Raw genomic sequence first — 13,404 nt, forward strand, 5'->3', positions numbered from 1 at the left:
AAGGACATTTGTATCTTGAAAGTCTTAGAAGATAGAGATATTATCTTCCTGTAGAGCAAAAGGCAGGTTTGTTTACTATCCATTATCACAAGGATAATGTCTCACTTAGGGCCAAAGGTCAGGCGTGCTTCCTGTGCATTATAAAAGCCTGGGGTTCCCTAAGCTCAAGTTTTCTCCCCCTGAAGTGTAAACATCACCAGACTCTCTTTCAATCACCATGTGGGAATCGGGGCTCAGAAAACCGGTACTAATGCTAATACCTTGTCTACTACTCTCCTTGTGAGTACTACACTTTCCTTTGTCTGTGATCCAAAAGTCTAGTGTCTTCTGCCAGTATTCATGGAATTATGCAGGCTGCTATATTAGCTTACAAATAGGGTAAAAATCTCAGACCCTTCACAGTTCTTAACAATGTACCCAGAAGACATAAGCATACTGTTTTTAACAGATGGCCATTTTATCCCATATCCAAATCCAGAAGGCTAAAAGTATTTATTTGGATATCTTAGTCAGTAAACAGAGTGGAATGACCATAGACTCTAATATCTGAAAAGTACCTTAAAAATCCTACAATGTTAGGTTTATTCCAACAAAAATGTATTTGGCTAATGATAGTAATAATAGTCAGCATTTATTGAGTGCTTTCTATATATGCCAGGCACTTTGTCAGGAGCCGAGCAAATATTATTGAAATTTATTCTGACAATAGCACTGATGAGGCAGCCATTATTATCCTCATTCCACTATAGGGAAAATAAGACCTAGGGAAATTAAATAACTTGGCAAAGGCTACACAACGGGTCAGCGTTGGAGCCAGGATTTAGGTTCAGAGGTGGAAGGTGAGCTCATCTTGTGTCCTCCTAGTTTCCTTTTCTGCCTCCTCACCCCCTTCCCCCAGCCACACTGGTGGTATAAAGGCATGGACCCTGCTCCTGATGGACTCATGCTATAAAGAGGAAGAGATATGAAAAGAGTTTCAAAAGAATGTCCTAAGGGCTTTGGTGGAGTATGCACAGGAAGTTCCTAGAGCAAGGGAAGGGCCCAGCCTTCTCCAGGAGTCACCAATAGCTTCCCAGACAAAAGGATAATGAAGGCGAGTCTTAAAGGATGATAGAAGTAGGTCAGGTGAAGAAGCAGGGGTCTTGATTTTACACATGAGGAAACAGAAGCCCAGACACAGGGCTAAGTTCACATAGCTACTTTTAAAAACAGGGTTGCAGTTTGATGGCTGATGAATTTTTACTATTTCTTGCTGCTTACAAAGATTATTCCTCACTTTGCATCAGGCAATAGGCATTATCTACTGTTTATGCAGTCATTATTCTCCTTTTATTATTATTTTTAAAATATGACATCATTAGGCACTGGGCAGTCAAGAAAATAATATGTGAATATAGTGTCATAAGAGAGTCTTTTTGTTAAGAAGGGCACACAGCACATCACAAAGTATCCCAAGTGTTAATAAATCACTTGGAAATTTAAATGTTATTTTCTGTTAGATTTTATTGAGGGACTTATCATGATTATAGACAAAGTTCCAACAAGGTCAACATCAATGTTCCAAAGGCATGAGCAGGTAAGCTAAAGAGAGATCAAATAAATTGTTTAAATGGTACAGCATAGGTAGTTCTCACGAATGTCTCTGCAACCAGCCTAACTTCCATTAACATAGTTAGAAACTCTCTGATATGAAGAAAATTACTATAACTTCAGATATTACTCTAAGGAGCTATTGCTGTAGAATAGAAATGAAGAGATGTAGATAAATCCGCTAATGTTCAGCTTATTCACATAAAATGTGCATATAGAAACAGAAAACAGAAGCAAGAAATTCAAGGAAAGCATGCTCAATAAAGATTTGAGTCCAGCCGCAACACTTTCTAAGTTATTAATATAGTATGTTCATATAGGTTCTAATAGAGTATGGCTCAGTATTGTTTGATAGTTAATACCTGGAATTGAAAAGTGAGGTGACAAGCATATTGACTAAATGAGCAAAAAATTACCACAATATTCCTGGTTGACCAGACTCTGTTTTTGTAGGACAGTATCACCACCACCATCACTACCATCGCGACATGTATTGAGTGTTGCCTATATAAAAGGAACCACTGCGGTTGCCAGAGATGAATGTGCTGTGGTCTCTGCTCTGTAGCTTGCACTTACGGATGTGTGGAGGTAGAGGTAACAATAACATACAGTTAAATAAAATAAGTACTGTAATTCACCCAACAAACTCATACAGAGCACTTGCTCTGAGCAAGGCACTATGACAGGCTTGACAAAGGAATCCAAGAAAGAGAGGGAAGTAAGGACTGGAACTAAGGAGAAGAAAAAATGCTAACAGTGACTTGCACTTCAAACACAGTTGTTTCTAGTTCTTACCTGAACTGGAAATGATCAATAGTGGCAGGGTGCCAAGATCAATGGCAGCCCCGCGTCAGAATCACTGACATCAATATGGTCACTATTACCCAGTCTCATCAAATTGAGGGATTCTTTTGCAGTGAAGAAAACTGGATAGTGTTTAATAGAATTTCACTAAAAAGGTTAAATTTCTCGAAAATCTATTTAAAAGTTGCATAAATTTTTTGAAATGCTTTTCAATATTTAAAGAATATCTAAAATGTGGTTTATTCATCATAGTTGTAAACCAATGTAAGAATCATAGACACAGTGCACTTATGTACCTGCTACAAATTGAGAACTCATTAGGGGAAGACAGAAGTTTTGTGAGACTTGAAACTTAGATGATTTGGGATACCCTATTTAAAGAAAGACAAAATTTTGACCTTTTCACATGGACCACAATTTCACAATGAGAATTTTGTAGAGATAAAGAAGATAATCTATAGTCTGACACAGTTGATATAATTTTGTTCTTCCTAGTTTAGAAAAGTTTCTTCCATCTTTACAACTGGATTTTGGTAAGGCCATGTCATATTCTCAGGCTGCATTAAGTTTGAGAAAACTTGTAATCAAGTTTCTTGTGAGCTGTAACATTTTGAAGAAATTTCCACAGACTAGCTTCTGGCTTCATATATTTAAAACACAGTTCCTCTTCCACTACCTGCATACTTCAAGTGTCTCATGACATAAGAGATGACCTCTGGCCTGAAAACTTGGTGTTATACTATCAAGTGAGTCAGCTGTAGGATTATTCCTAGGAGAAATTTCCATGATGGAACAGCTACTAATAACATATCCATAGTGACTATAATGTAGACCCAATAGATCTCGCTGGGTTGAGTGAGATATGCTGACATCATATGTAGTCACTATACTATAATAACAAGGAACTGCAGATGATGTGAATATATCCCACTCAATCCAACAAGATCTATTTTCCTTCACATGATTCCTCCAATGGCCACATCACCTCCACACTATAGCTATAAGGTGATATGTGATGGAAGAAGAGCTGGAATACAAACAGTGAGAATAACCAATTTGCAACTCCAGCAAAACATATGCCCACATGATCACACTGCTAGTTCTCAACAATTATCAGAGAATGGGCTTAAGCTTCACTCACTCCAAGACAAACCTGCCTGTGGTTTTCACCAAGGCTTTTTAACTTTTATCATCTTTAACATGAGGTAGTTATATGGTCACCAGGTAAGTCAGTTAAATAAACTATTACATTCTGTCCCCCTATTACAACAATTCTTTTAAAATTTACATGGGTATAGCTGTATCTACAAAAGGAATCTTCAACATAATATATGAATACTTCTGAAAACACTGTGAGAGATAGAAGAATATCAACGTATTAAGGACTGGTTATGCAGTTTGTAAAAAAAAAAAAAAAAAGGCAGGAAAGAATCTTCACAGATTATATAGAGACAGACATTAATATTCCAGAAGGTAGGCATTTATATATCAATATCAATATTGACAGAATTGTGAAGATTTGCTGATTTTCCATTTTTATCATCACCTTTTTAAGTCAATGGGCCAATCTCACCATCTTGCTGACGTGGCATACTGATACCAGTTTCTGAAAATTATACTTTTCTAAACTATCAGAAAAGGGTTGCTTATGCTAAGTTCTTTAGCACTTCTCCTCCTCAAATGGCATAAAGTATCAAGCCTAGTTTATCTCTTTTGATTGTTCTATGGTGTGTCTAGTGAAATAAATCACCTTGTCACAAAAGTAAATAGCAACAGAACGGAAACAGCTACATTAAATAGTAAAGCACCATTTATAACATTATTCTGACAGCCTAAGTCCTGCAAAAAAAAAATAAGATCTGAAAGTTGCTGCTGCAAAAGCATCAGAAATACATGTGTCCGTAAGTGCAGATTCAAAACGCTCAACAGAATTCTGATGTAGGGACCATACAGAATTAGATCAAATGTATCCATCTGTTCGCCTTCATGTAAATGACGCTCACATGACCAGTGCTGGGACCTCTTCTAGGACAGGCCTTGAGACTTTCATTACATCTGTCATTTCCCCTGTTTACAGCTGCCTCATCAGTAACTCATGGGTTTTTTTTCCTAAACACTCAGAACAGCATCCCAAGGAAATAGCACCAGGAAAAGAGCGATTCCTTTATTTCTCTTCTCTCTACCTGATTTTGGTCTCAATAACTAATTTAATCTCAACTGTAATACACTCTTCATGGATGCATGGAAACACTTCAAGAAAGCACTGTAGTTTCTCATTTCCACTTCTGGAACTCAGAGGGGGCTATTTCATAAGCAAATGTGAATACCTCCATGCAAATGCCCACACTCTGAGAAGCACTGCCCCTTCCACACTTTCTGCCTCTTACATGTGGTACATGGAATGGAGTCATCAAAATGCACAGCGTCCAGCAGGTTTAAACAGTTCTACACTGTTGACACCGCTAACAATATATCTAAGAGGGAAGCAACACTACAACCTTCATCTCTGGATGGACTAGATTGTTACGGTGGCTGCATTTTACTGAAGGCAAACATGTTTCCCTGAAAATAAAGTTTCATTTGCTGCATACAAAGTAGCTCTGACCCCACAAGGTTGAAGCCAACAGTGGCCAAGTTACGAAAACCTCATCTACAAAAATTGCACAATTCATCTCTCTTGGTTCTGCAATTGGTCTAATACTGCATTTTCTGAAACCTTTCCTCTTTGAGAAAGTACATCAGGTCTTAACATCCACAAAAGGTAAAATATGGAATTCCATTGACACAATGAAGTATAGGAAACAGCCCACCTTTCCCAAGTCTGCAGTTTATACATTCGCGATAAGAAATATCCACCGAAAGTTTAGCACAGACTTATACAGAATGTATCTATTATGTATAAGATACATATATATGAACTTACAAATAAAGAAATTTTACATGTAAGTATATACGAGAAAGAGCAGCATACCAATGGTTTCTTTTATTGACAGCACATTTTTTCCTTACTAATACTTTCTAGTGCTACAGGATCTTCATACTCTCCTGTACAACAAAGTCACACTTCTTCAATACCCTCTTGTTTAAGCACATGTATCTATTCAAAGTCTTTGCTGCAACACAGAAAATTAATCGAAGAAACAATATATGTACTGGTTATTTAAGACACCCCCAAACACTGTAATCCTGACATTTAAAACTGCATGCACTGTGGACAGAAGTGTAAATATGTAAAGACTAATAAATTTCTTGCTGTGAATTATTTGTGCTCACTAAAGGATATTTTGTTCAGTGAAACTAAAACTGTTTTTCTGAGTTTTTTTTTTTTTTTTTTTTTTTTTTTTTTTTTTTTTAAATGGAGTCTCGCTCTGTCACCCAGGCTGGAGTTCAGTGGTACTGCAACTTCTACCTGCTGGGTTCAAGCTTTCTCCTGCCTCAGCCCCTCCTGAGTAGCTGGGATTATAGGCGCACACCACCACACTTGGTTAACTTTTGCATTTTTTGGTAGAGACGAGATTTTACCATGTTGGCCAGGCCGATTTTGAACTTCTGACCTCAAGTGATCTGCCCACCTTGGCCCCTCAAAATACTGGGATTACAGGTGTAAGCCACCGCACCTGGCTTTGAATACTGTTTTTTATGGGATACCTTTTATTTGGTATATCTAATATCCTGCCTATAGACTATATGAATCAGGATCCGTGTGCAGGATAAAGCCAACGGTCTTTGTTAATGAACATTAAGTAAAAACCTCATTCTACCCAGTGCATTATTTTAGAATATGTCTCATCCTTAAAATCTCAAGCACTCACAGCAAGAATAAAAAATTAAATCTGAGAAATAAAATATCCTAAAACGGCGCTGAAAAACTTCATAATCTTTCACTTGACCACCAAGCCAGGGTTTATGTGAGACTCCATCATAGGGCACTTAGCTTCTGAATTAGCAGAAACCTATCTTTATAAGCTGGTTTTATTTCATTAAGAGATCATCATCAAAATTCATCTGCCTCATCGTTTCTCATGAATGTTTCAGTAGGAACACTGCAAAATAACACAATAGAAAAAGGTAACTATTTCCACATTATTGCGAGATTTCCTTGCTGATAAATGAGAGAAGTCACAGACATTTAAGACTATTTGAGAGTGAAGCCACAGTGCACCTTCTGCAGTGTCTTTCTCTAAAACTCTATGTCCTTGGTGAAGAAGTGAGAACTCTGAACAGATCTAGCTGTGGTTCACAAAAATCAGGTCCAAAGACCAGTACCTCTTGAGCTCGTTTCTCCCTTCTTCTTTGACACAGTTGTCAGTTATAAGCATATGTAGATGTTTATAATGTAAAACTCATGAATAAGGGAGGAAAATACCTTTGGAAGAAGTGAAAAGCAATGGTTGTGTCTTTCTCGCTGAGAATTCTGATAATTCAACTTTCTGACAGTAGCAATCATGTCAAATGCCAGGGCAGTGAAAGTAATATGGAATCACTCTCCTACGCAGCCAATATGTTCTGTAGATTTCTTGTCCTAACTAAGGCATTATCCCTTCACAGTTATCTAGAAAGCAAATCTGTAATCGCCAGATACATTGTGCTTAAGAAAAAAGGTAGTTTGAAAAAAATGCTACGTTCTTTTATTTCTTAGTATAGTTTCTGCCACCTGGATACTTGCAGACCCCACATGGCCCTACATAGACAGACAGACACACACACACACCCACGGTCCTGTAGCTAATCCCTAATCTACTCATTACCCCAAACTGTCAGACAGTTAATTGAATTAGTATTTTTTTATATTTGACAGTTAGAGACATGAAGGTAGTTATGCTAAGTCGTTTACAGTTTTAACTTAGAGGAAACTAAAATAGAGTTTAGGTTCTTTCTTATTCATCTGCTTAAATTTCTTCCTTGTAATTAAAACTGTGGATCCAACCTGTAATTCGGTGAAAATTCTGAAAGTGACTAATACTCATTACCCAGGAGGCTTATCTAACATAATGTACATTACAGAGCACAGAACCTATGGGTTTAAAATCACTGATTCTTCCTGTTCAAAACAATGAGTGCTGAACTTCATCTTCGACAGTATTCCCATTCTCAGATTTTTCTTTCTTTCCAACAAAACAAACTGTTCTCTTCTTTCTCCAGACAGCACGGGCTAAAAAGCAGCCCAATTCTGCAGCATGGGTATAAGGAAATGGAATTTCATTAACTACCGCAAGTGGTCCACAAGGTAAATTAATTAACCAAAACAGGTGAAATCCCCACTCTCTTCCTTAAATATTGCTAAAGCAGCATCACTTCAAATATTGAACAGATCCTCCGTAGCCGGCAAATGACTCAACAAGCAGAGAAGGTCTGATGTCTTCTAAGATTGTCTTTTGTATTCTCACTGCATTCCCAGTGCTGCAGGTCAGGTCAAGAACTTCAGGAACTATTGCACTATGGAAACGCAGCATCTATGGGTCTGGAACTGTGAGTGACTGACTGCTCAGAACATTCTCCGAAGGAAAAGAACTGTGCAAGGGCATACTGTACCAGCTGCCAGCTCATAGCTAGCACTGTCTGCTGAGCAGGAGTAATGGTGCTTATCCTGGGAGCCAGCATCCAACATCAATGCTCTCACCCTTTTCTACTCCTTATTTCCTTAAACTTAGCACTTCCATATGAATATTAGATGACAGTTATTGAATATATATGTAGGTTAACTATTACTGAAAAGTTATTAATCACTCTCCCTACAAACAAACATTCCTCCTTTTTTTCAAAGTGACAATTTCTCCTTCTTCAAAAATTACATGATGTTCTTAATCCCCAAAAGTGGCAGTTTTATTCATTTTATTTTATTTTTGAGACAGGGTTTCACTCTGTCACCCAGGCTGGAGTGTAGTGGCATAGTTTTGGCTCATAGCAACTTCCTGGGTTCAAGTGATCTTCCCACCTCAGCCTCCCCAGTAGCTGGGACCACAAGCATGCGCCACCACCATGTCCAGCTAGTTTTTGTGTTTTTTGTAGAGAAAGGTTTTGCCATGTTGCTCACGCTGGTCTCAAACTCCTGGACTCAAGTGATCCACCTACCTTGGTCTCCTAAAGTGCTGGGATTACAGGTGTGAGCCACCATGCCCAGCCAACAGTGGCAATTTTAAATTAAAGAAACTGAATTTTAATGGATCTGACAAAACATTATTAAACTTCTCTTCCAATTCCAAGTGTATTAAAATGGGTATGTATTCATAATATTTTTAAAAGTTGTTTCATTACATTTTATTCAACGGAGATGAGTAATAGTGCCAGTCATTAGTTATGTAGAAATGTTATATTCAAATACCATATTATGTAGTAGCACCAGCAGCAACGGTGTTACTATGTACTAACAGAACAGTTTCTATAAGTTACCTATTATCTCTAGTATTTTACATATATTTTTTCATTTAAATCTCAGAAAAATACTATGAGAGATGAACTTGCATTTATCTACTTGCTAAAGGTCACACAGGTAGGAAGGTGCAAAACCATAATTCTAATTCTGATTCCAGGGTCCTTACTCTTAAAAAAATATTTTAAAAAAATTTTAAAAAAAAGGACCAAAAGGAAAATAACTAACCAGAGGCAAAAAAAAAAAAAAAAACTGCATTATTTTAAACCAGATTGTGAATGTATTTTTGGAAGGTTAAATTTTTTAAGTATGTAAATAGTCAGGAGTGGGAAAGTTAACCACGTATATCCCTAGTTTTCAGTATGTAAAATATCATAGTTTTCATATTATTAGAAAAAGATGGCCAGGAAAGGGTATTGCGCTGTTATTTCACAGTGCAAGTTTACGAGTATTGGGTCTCTGTGTGAGAATACAGCAGCTATCCACATTCCAGGATAATTCATAGCGATAGATGTTGAGTCGTCTTTTCTCTCCTGTGCAGGGTGAAGCACTTGAATTCAGAGATTTTATTACCTATACAAAGAGTTACTGATGTTAACTCTTGAGTTTCTGGGTGGGTCTTTATCTTCTCACATTATCTCCAAGACTGACCACTAGTCCTGAGGAAAATTTCATTTCAATGATTGGCCTGAGTAGCTTTGACTCTAAATCACCCTAAAATGTGAGAAAGTATTCAGCAATTTACGACAGGTTATCTATTTGATGTTAAACGTCAGAATAAACGGGAAAAAACAGACCTAAGTCTGAAAGAATGAAGGTGTTTACAAACTCTCTCATTCTTGATATCCAGCCAGGTGAGAATCTCATATTTTAAGGTTTTTTTTTTTTTCCTTTTTAATTGCCAGTGCTTATAGGCCTTAGAGATTATAACCTATCCAGGCAGGGGTTCACATTTTACAACTTATTGTCTATTGTTTAACAGATTTAAAATTTTCGGCACAGCATCTTCAAATCTCCAGAGAAAACAGGCTATATAAATTCAAAATAAACAAACACTAGACAGTTTATGTGGCAGCACTTTTGATTTCCTGATATGCCTTCCCAACTGGCTCATGAATGTGAATTCATTTAATAAATTAATTTCAGAAATATAAAAGGAATTTATCCCTAATGAATGTCATTCTTTCCTACTACGCCAACTAAGTGATCCGAAGTTCTGCACCAAACAAAGGCTTACTTCTAGTGGCAAAAAATGTGTCTCCTCTGACACGACGCTTATCATCTGTGTCTACCCGTGACTTGATGACCCCTTATCATGCTCTCTGTGTGATATTTAATTTGCTAAGACTAAAGAGGCCATAACAACCCTTCATTTAACCAAGAAATCTCAAAGGTAAATAAGATTCTGGAGGCATTTCCTAAAGAAACAAAACAAGCACAAGTTTTTCCTTATGAACTTCAACAAGAAAAAAACAACGCAGGAATTCAGGGAATATCTGAGAACAAAGCAAAACACTGCTTTCATGAACAGTTTAAACTTATTTTAAACTTATTTTGACTTATTCAAAAGCCACAATGCTACATCTTTAATGGTTGACAAAGTTCTGAGACTGAAATTCTGCCAGTGGTAACTTCTGGGTTCAGAAAAATAGAAAAACATGCCAGAAGGGGAAAAAACCTGTGGATATAGGAAAAGGAGACCCTACATATAAGAATTAAAGTATACTGGAATTCAGCTATATCTGCATTAACTATATGCGTTAGCTAGTTACAGGAAGCCTTAAAAATGGTGTTAAATGTACCATCTGGAATCTTGCAAAATGAACTTTTACCTGATGGTTGGTGGCAATTTATTACTAAACACAAGAGAGATGTGTGAGCTATTTTGGACTCAAATAGGACATTATCCTTGCAACAAGACCAATATTCACTAAGCAACATATCCACTGAGCGGTATAACAGATCACTGAAATTGTTGTAAAGATCCTATAGCATTATGGATTTCAGTCTGTGAACCAAGAGATTTTTATTCCTTCTGTTACTCTCTCCCCACAACTTCTTTCTTCCAGGAAGTCATCCAGTAATAGTTTTTCCAAAACTATAATCTTTCTTAAATTTTCATACTTTGAGTCTTAAAAACAGTATATTGCCTATTCACATAGGCCCCAATCCCAGAGGTAGCTGATAGTCTACACGTCACCACAAGTTGTGAGAACCCAGTGTTAGGATTTTACTGCTGCAGGGACCAGACGCTCATTTTAAAACTGCTTTCCGCTATACCATTTTGTCTCTGTGCATATGTTGAATATGTGTGCCTTAACTGGAATTAATTTGCATCTATTAAGAATGTTGACCTACGTCTTTCAAATGATCCTTGGACAGTTTCATACAGAAAACCTTCTTCTTCTACCACTGCCGCTACAAAAGCTTAGGAATAACAAGAATTAGAAGGTCTCTGTACTCTCAGCAAGTGCCCTGAGGTTGCCTCGGTGCTCCCTGCCATGAGCCAACAGCTGCCATAACCTTCTGCCATGCGGAAGACCCAGGGACAAGCAGCCCGCAAGCTCTGCTTCCTAGTTTGCCTCCAACTGCATACATAAAGTCACTGTTGATCCTGACACTCTAATGCCAATAGTAGTTATTGAAAGTGTTCCAATTCAAGAGACAATCTAATTCTCTTAGACCTATTCCACTTTGTACTGAAATGCCATGACAGCTGTCTTAAAAAGTTGCCCCAAATGCCTTGTGTTAAGTGTCTGGATTATTTATGGAAAGCATCAATCTCAGTGGATATATCTAACAATAACCATGACTATATTTTATTACAATGATGAATATTCCTTACGATATAGTACATATAATCATGAATGTATCTCATAATATCTTATGATATATTATGATAACCATGAATTATGCATTTTCCACCTCTCCACATTCAAATAAAAGAGCAAGTGCCAAAATGTAACTCTGTGGAAAGTTTCCAGCAATACTAGAACAGTTAGCTTGTTAATAGAGCAATATAAAGCAAAGGGAGATTAATATTTCGAATTAATCAGTCCTTTATTGCAGTTTCTAACAATGCAGTGTTCTGATTGAAACGTTTATTTCTGAAGTTGTTCTTTCTCTGTTATTTTTTAAAAGAGCGTGAGTGTGCACACGTAAATTTGTACTGTCCTGGGTGGAGGATGAAGAAAAATGCATTTTCCTGCCCCTGGCTGCAGGAAGTCAATAAGCTGTGCAGACATCAGGGATAAAATGACTGTGATTGAAGCGGATTTTAACACACTGAGAATCTTTTCCCCCAGTGCTGTTCTTTGGGCAAAATTACAAAAACTACATCAGTTCTGATGAGACAAGAAGTAATAGTAATTTTTTTGCTATAAAGTATATGCATATTATTATTTATGTTCACACATATGAATACATGTTCATAAGGTCTTTATAAAATCTCAATATCTTTAATGTAATAGATATTTTTCTCTAAGTTTCTCTTGGTTACTTCAACAAAAAAAAAAAAAAATAAAATGTAAAATACAACTGGATGGAAAATTCCCTTTTTTGGGCATCGTTCTATCCAAATACAAGAAGATTCAGACATGTCATAAAATATCTCTTAAAGATATTTCTATACTGATTCCCACTCCATCCTTTCTCTGTTTCTCTAACCCTTACATATGTATTTCCATGGGGTATTTTTCAATTAAAAGAAGACAGGACAAAATAATAACATGTATCGCTTATAAGAATTTAGCATTGCTATGGGTCTATTCACAAATACCTTGATTTCTTGGAGCAGTGAATTTATCTACAAAAACCCACAAGGAAGGGTTCTATACACGTACCCTTCACTATAATTCATTCTAGGGACACTTTGTAAGTAAGAGCCTGAAAAACATTTTCAGAGAGTTTCAAGGCATTGCTTCTTGCCATGCAAAACATGGGAAAAGTCGGCTCTGAAAAAGTATAAAAAGGGACGGATCTATGAGTTTTGATTTTTTTTTTTTCCTAAGCATTACAAGTTCCCAGGCTACGGGTGTATTTAAGAGAATTCCCTGTGGGCAGTCGGCAACGAGGCAATGCTAACCCTGCTAAAAGTTTTAATATGGCTGGAAGTTGCAGCCCACAACAAATGATAGAGAAAAATGAACAGCCGAGGATTTCAGCAGTAAAAATGAAGGGAGAGTGCCATCATCGCTGCCCAGAATCAGCCTCCAAAATGCATGATTAACTAGGGACAGGCTCCAATGCGTCACAATGGGACACATCAAAAGCCATTATACAGGGACAGCTGATGACAACAGTGCTCAGAGTGGGGAAAATGAAATTGCTGACTTCACATGAGTTATAGTGGAAAAACAACAACAGTAACGAAAACAAAAAAACTGATTTTCTGAAAACAATGCACACTCAAAACATTGTACCAAATTTAAAAGCACACCAAGACCAGTATGAACCAGAAGGGCCAAAGGAAAGTGAATACATTATAGAAGATGAGGCTCACAAAAGAGACCATTTTTACACCATTAGAGAAAGGCCAATGAGAAACATTCAGCACAATGCAAATATATACCAAAAAAAAAGGAAGGCTGTATACGGCTCTAGATTTGTAGCTGAATTTTCTTTTTTTTTTTTTTTTTTTT

General features: G+C 37.0%; 1 long non-coding RNA gene across 1 annotated transcript in view; it reads right to left on the bottom strand.

Moving 5' to 3' along the window:
* LOC115900028 overlaps positions 1 to 13,404 on the bottom strand; it is a 303,884-nt gene that overhangs the window by 12,513 nt on the left and 277,967 nt on the right. The gene's annotated exons all lie outside the window — the stretch shown is intronic.

The sequence above is a fragment of the Rhinopithecus roxellana genome, chromosome 10, assembly GCF_007565055.1.
Source record: "Rhinopithecus roxellana isolate Shanxi Qingling chromosome 10, ASM756505v1, whole genome shotgun sequence".
Classification (NCBI taxonomy): Eukaryota; Metazoa; Chordata; class Mammalia; order Primates; family Cercopithecidae; genus Rhinopithecus; species Rhinopithecus roxellana.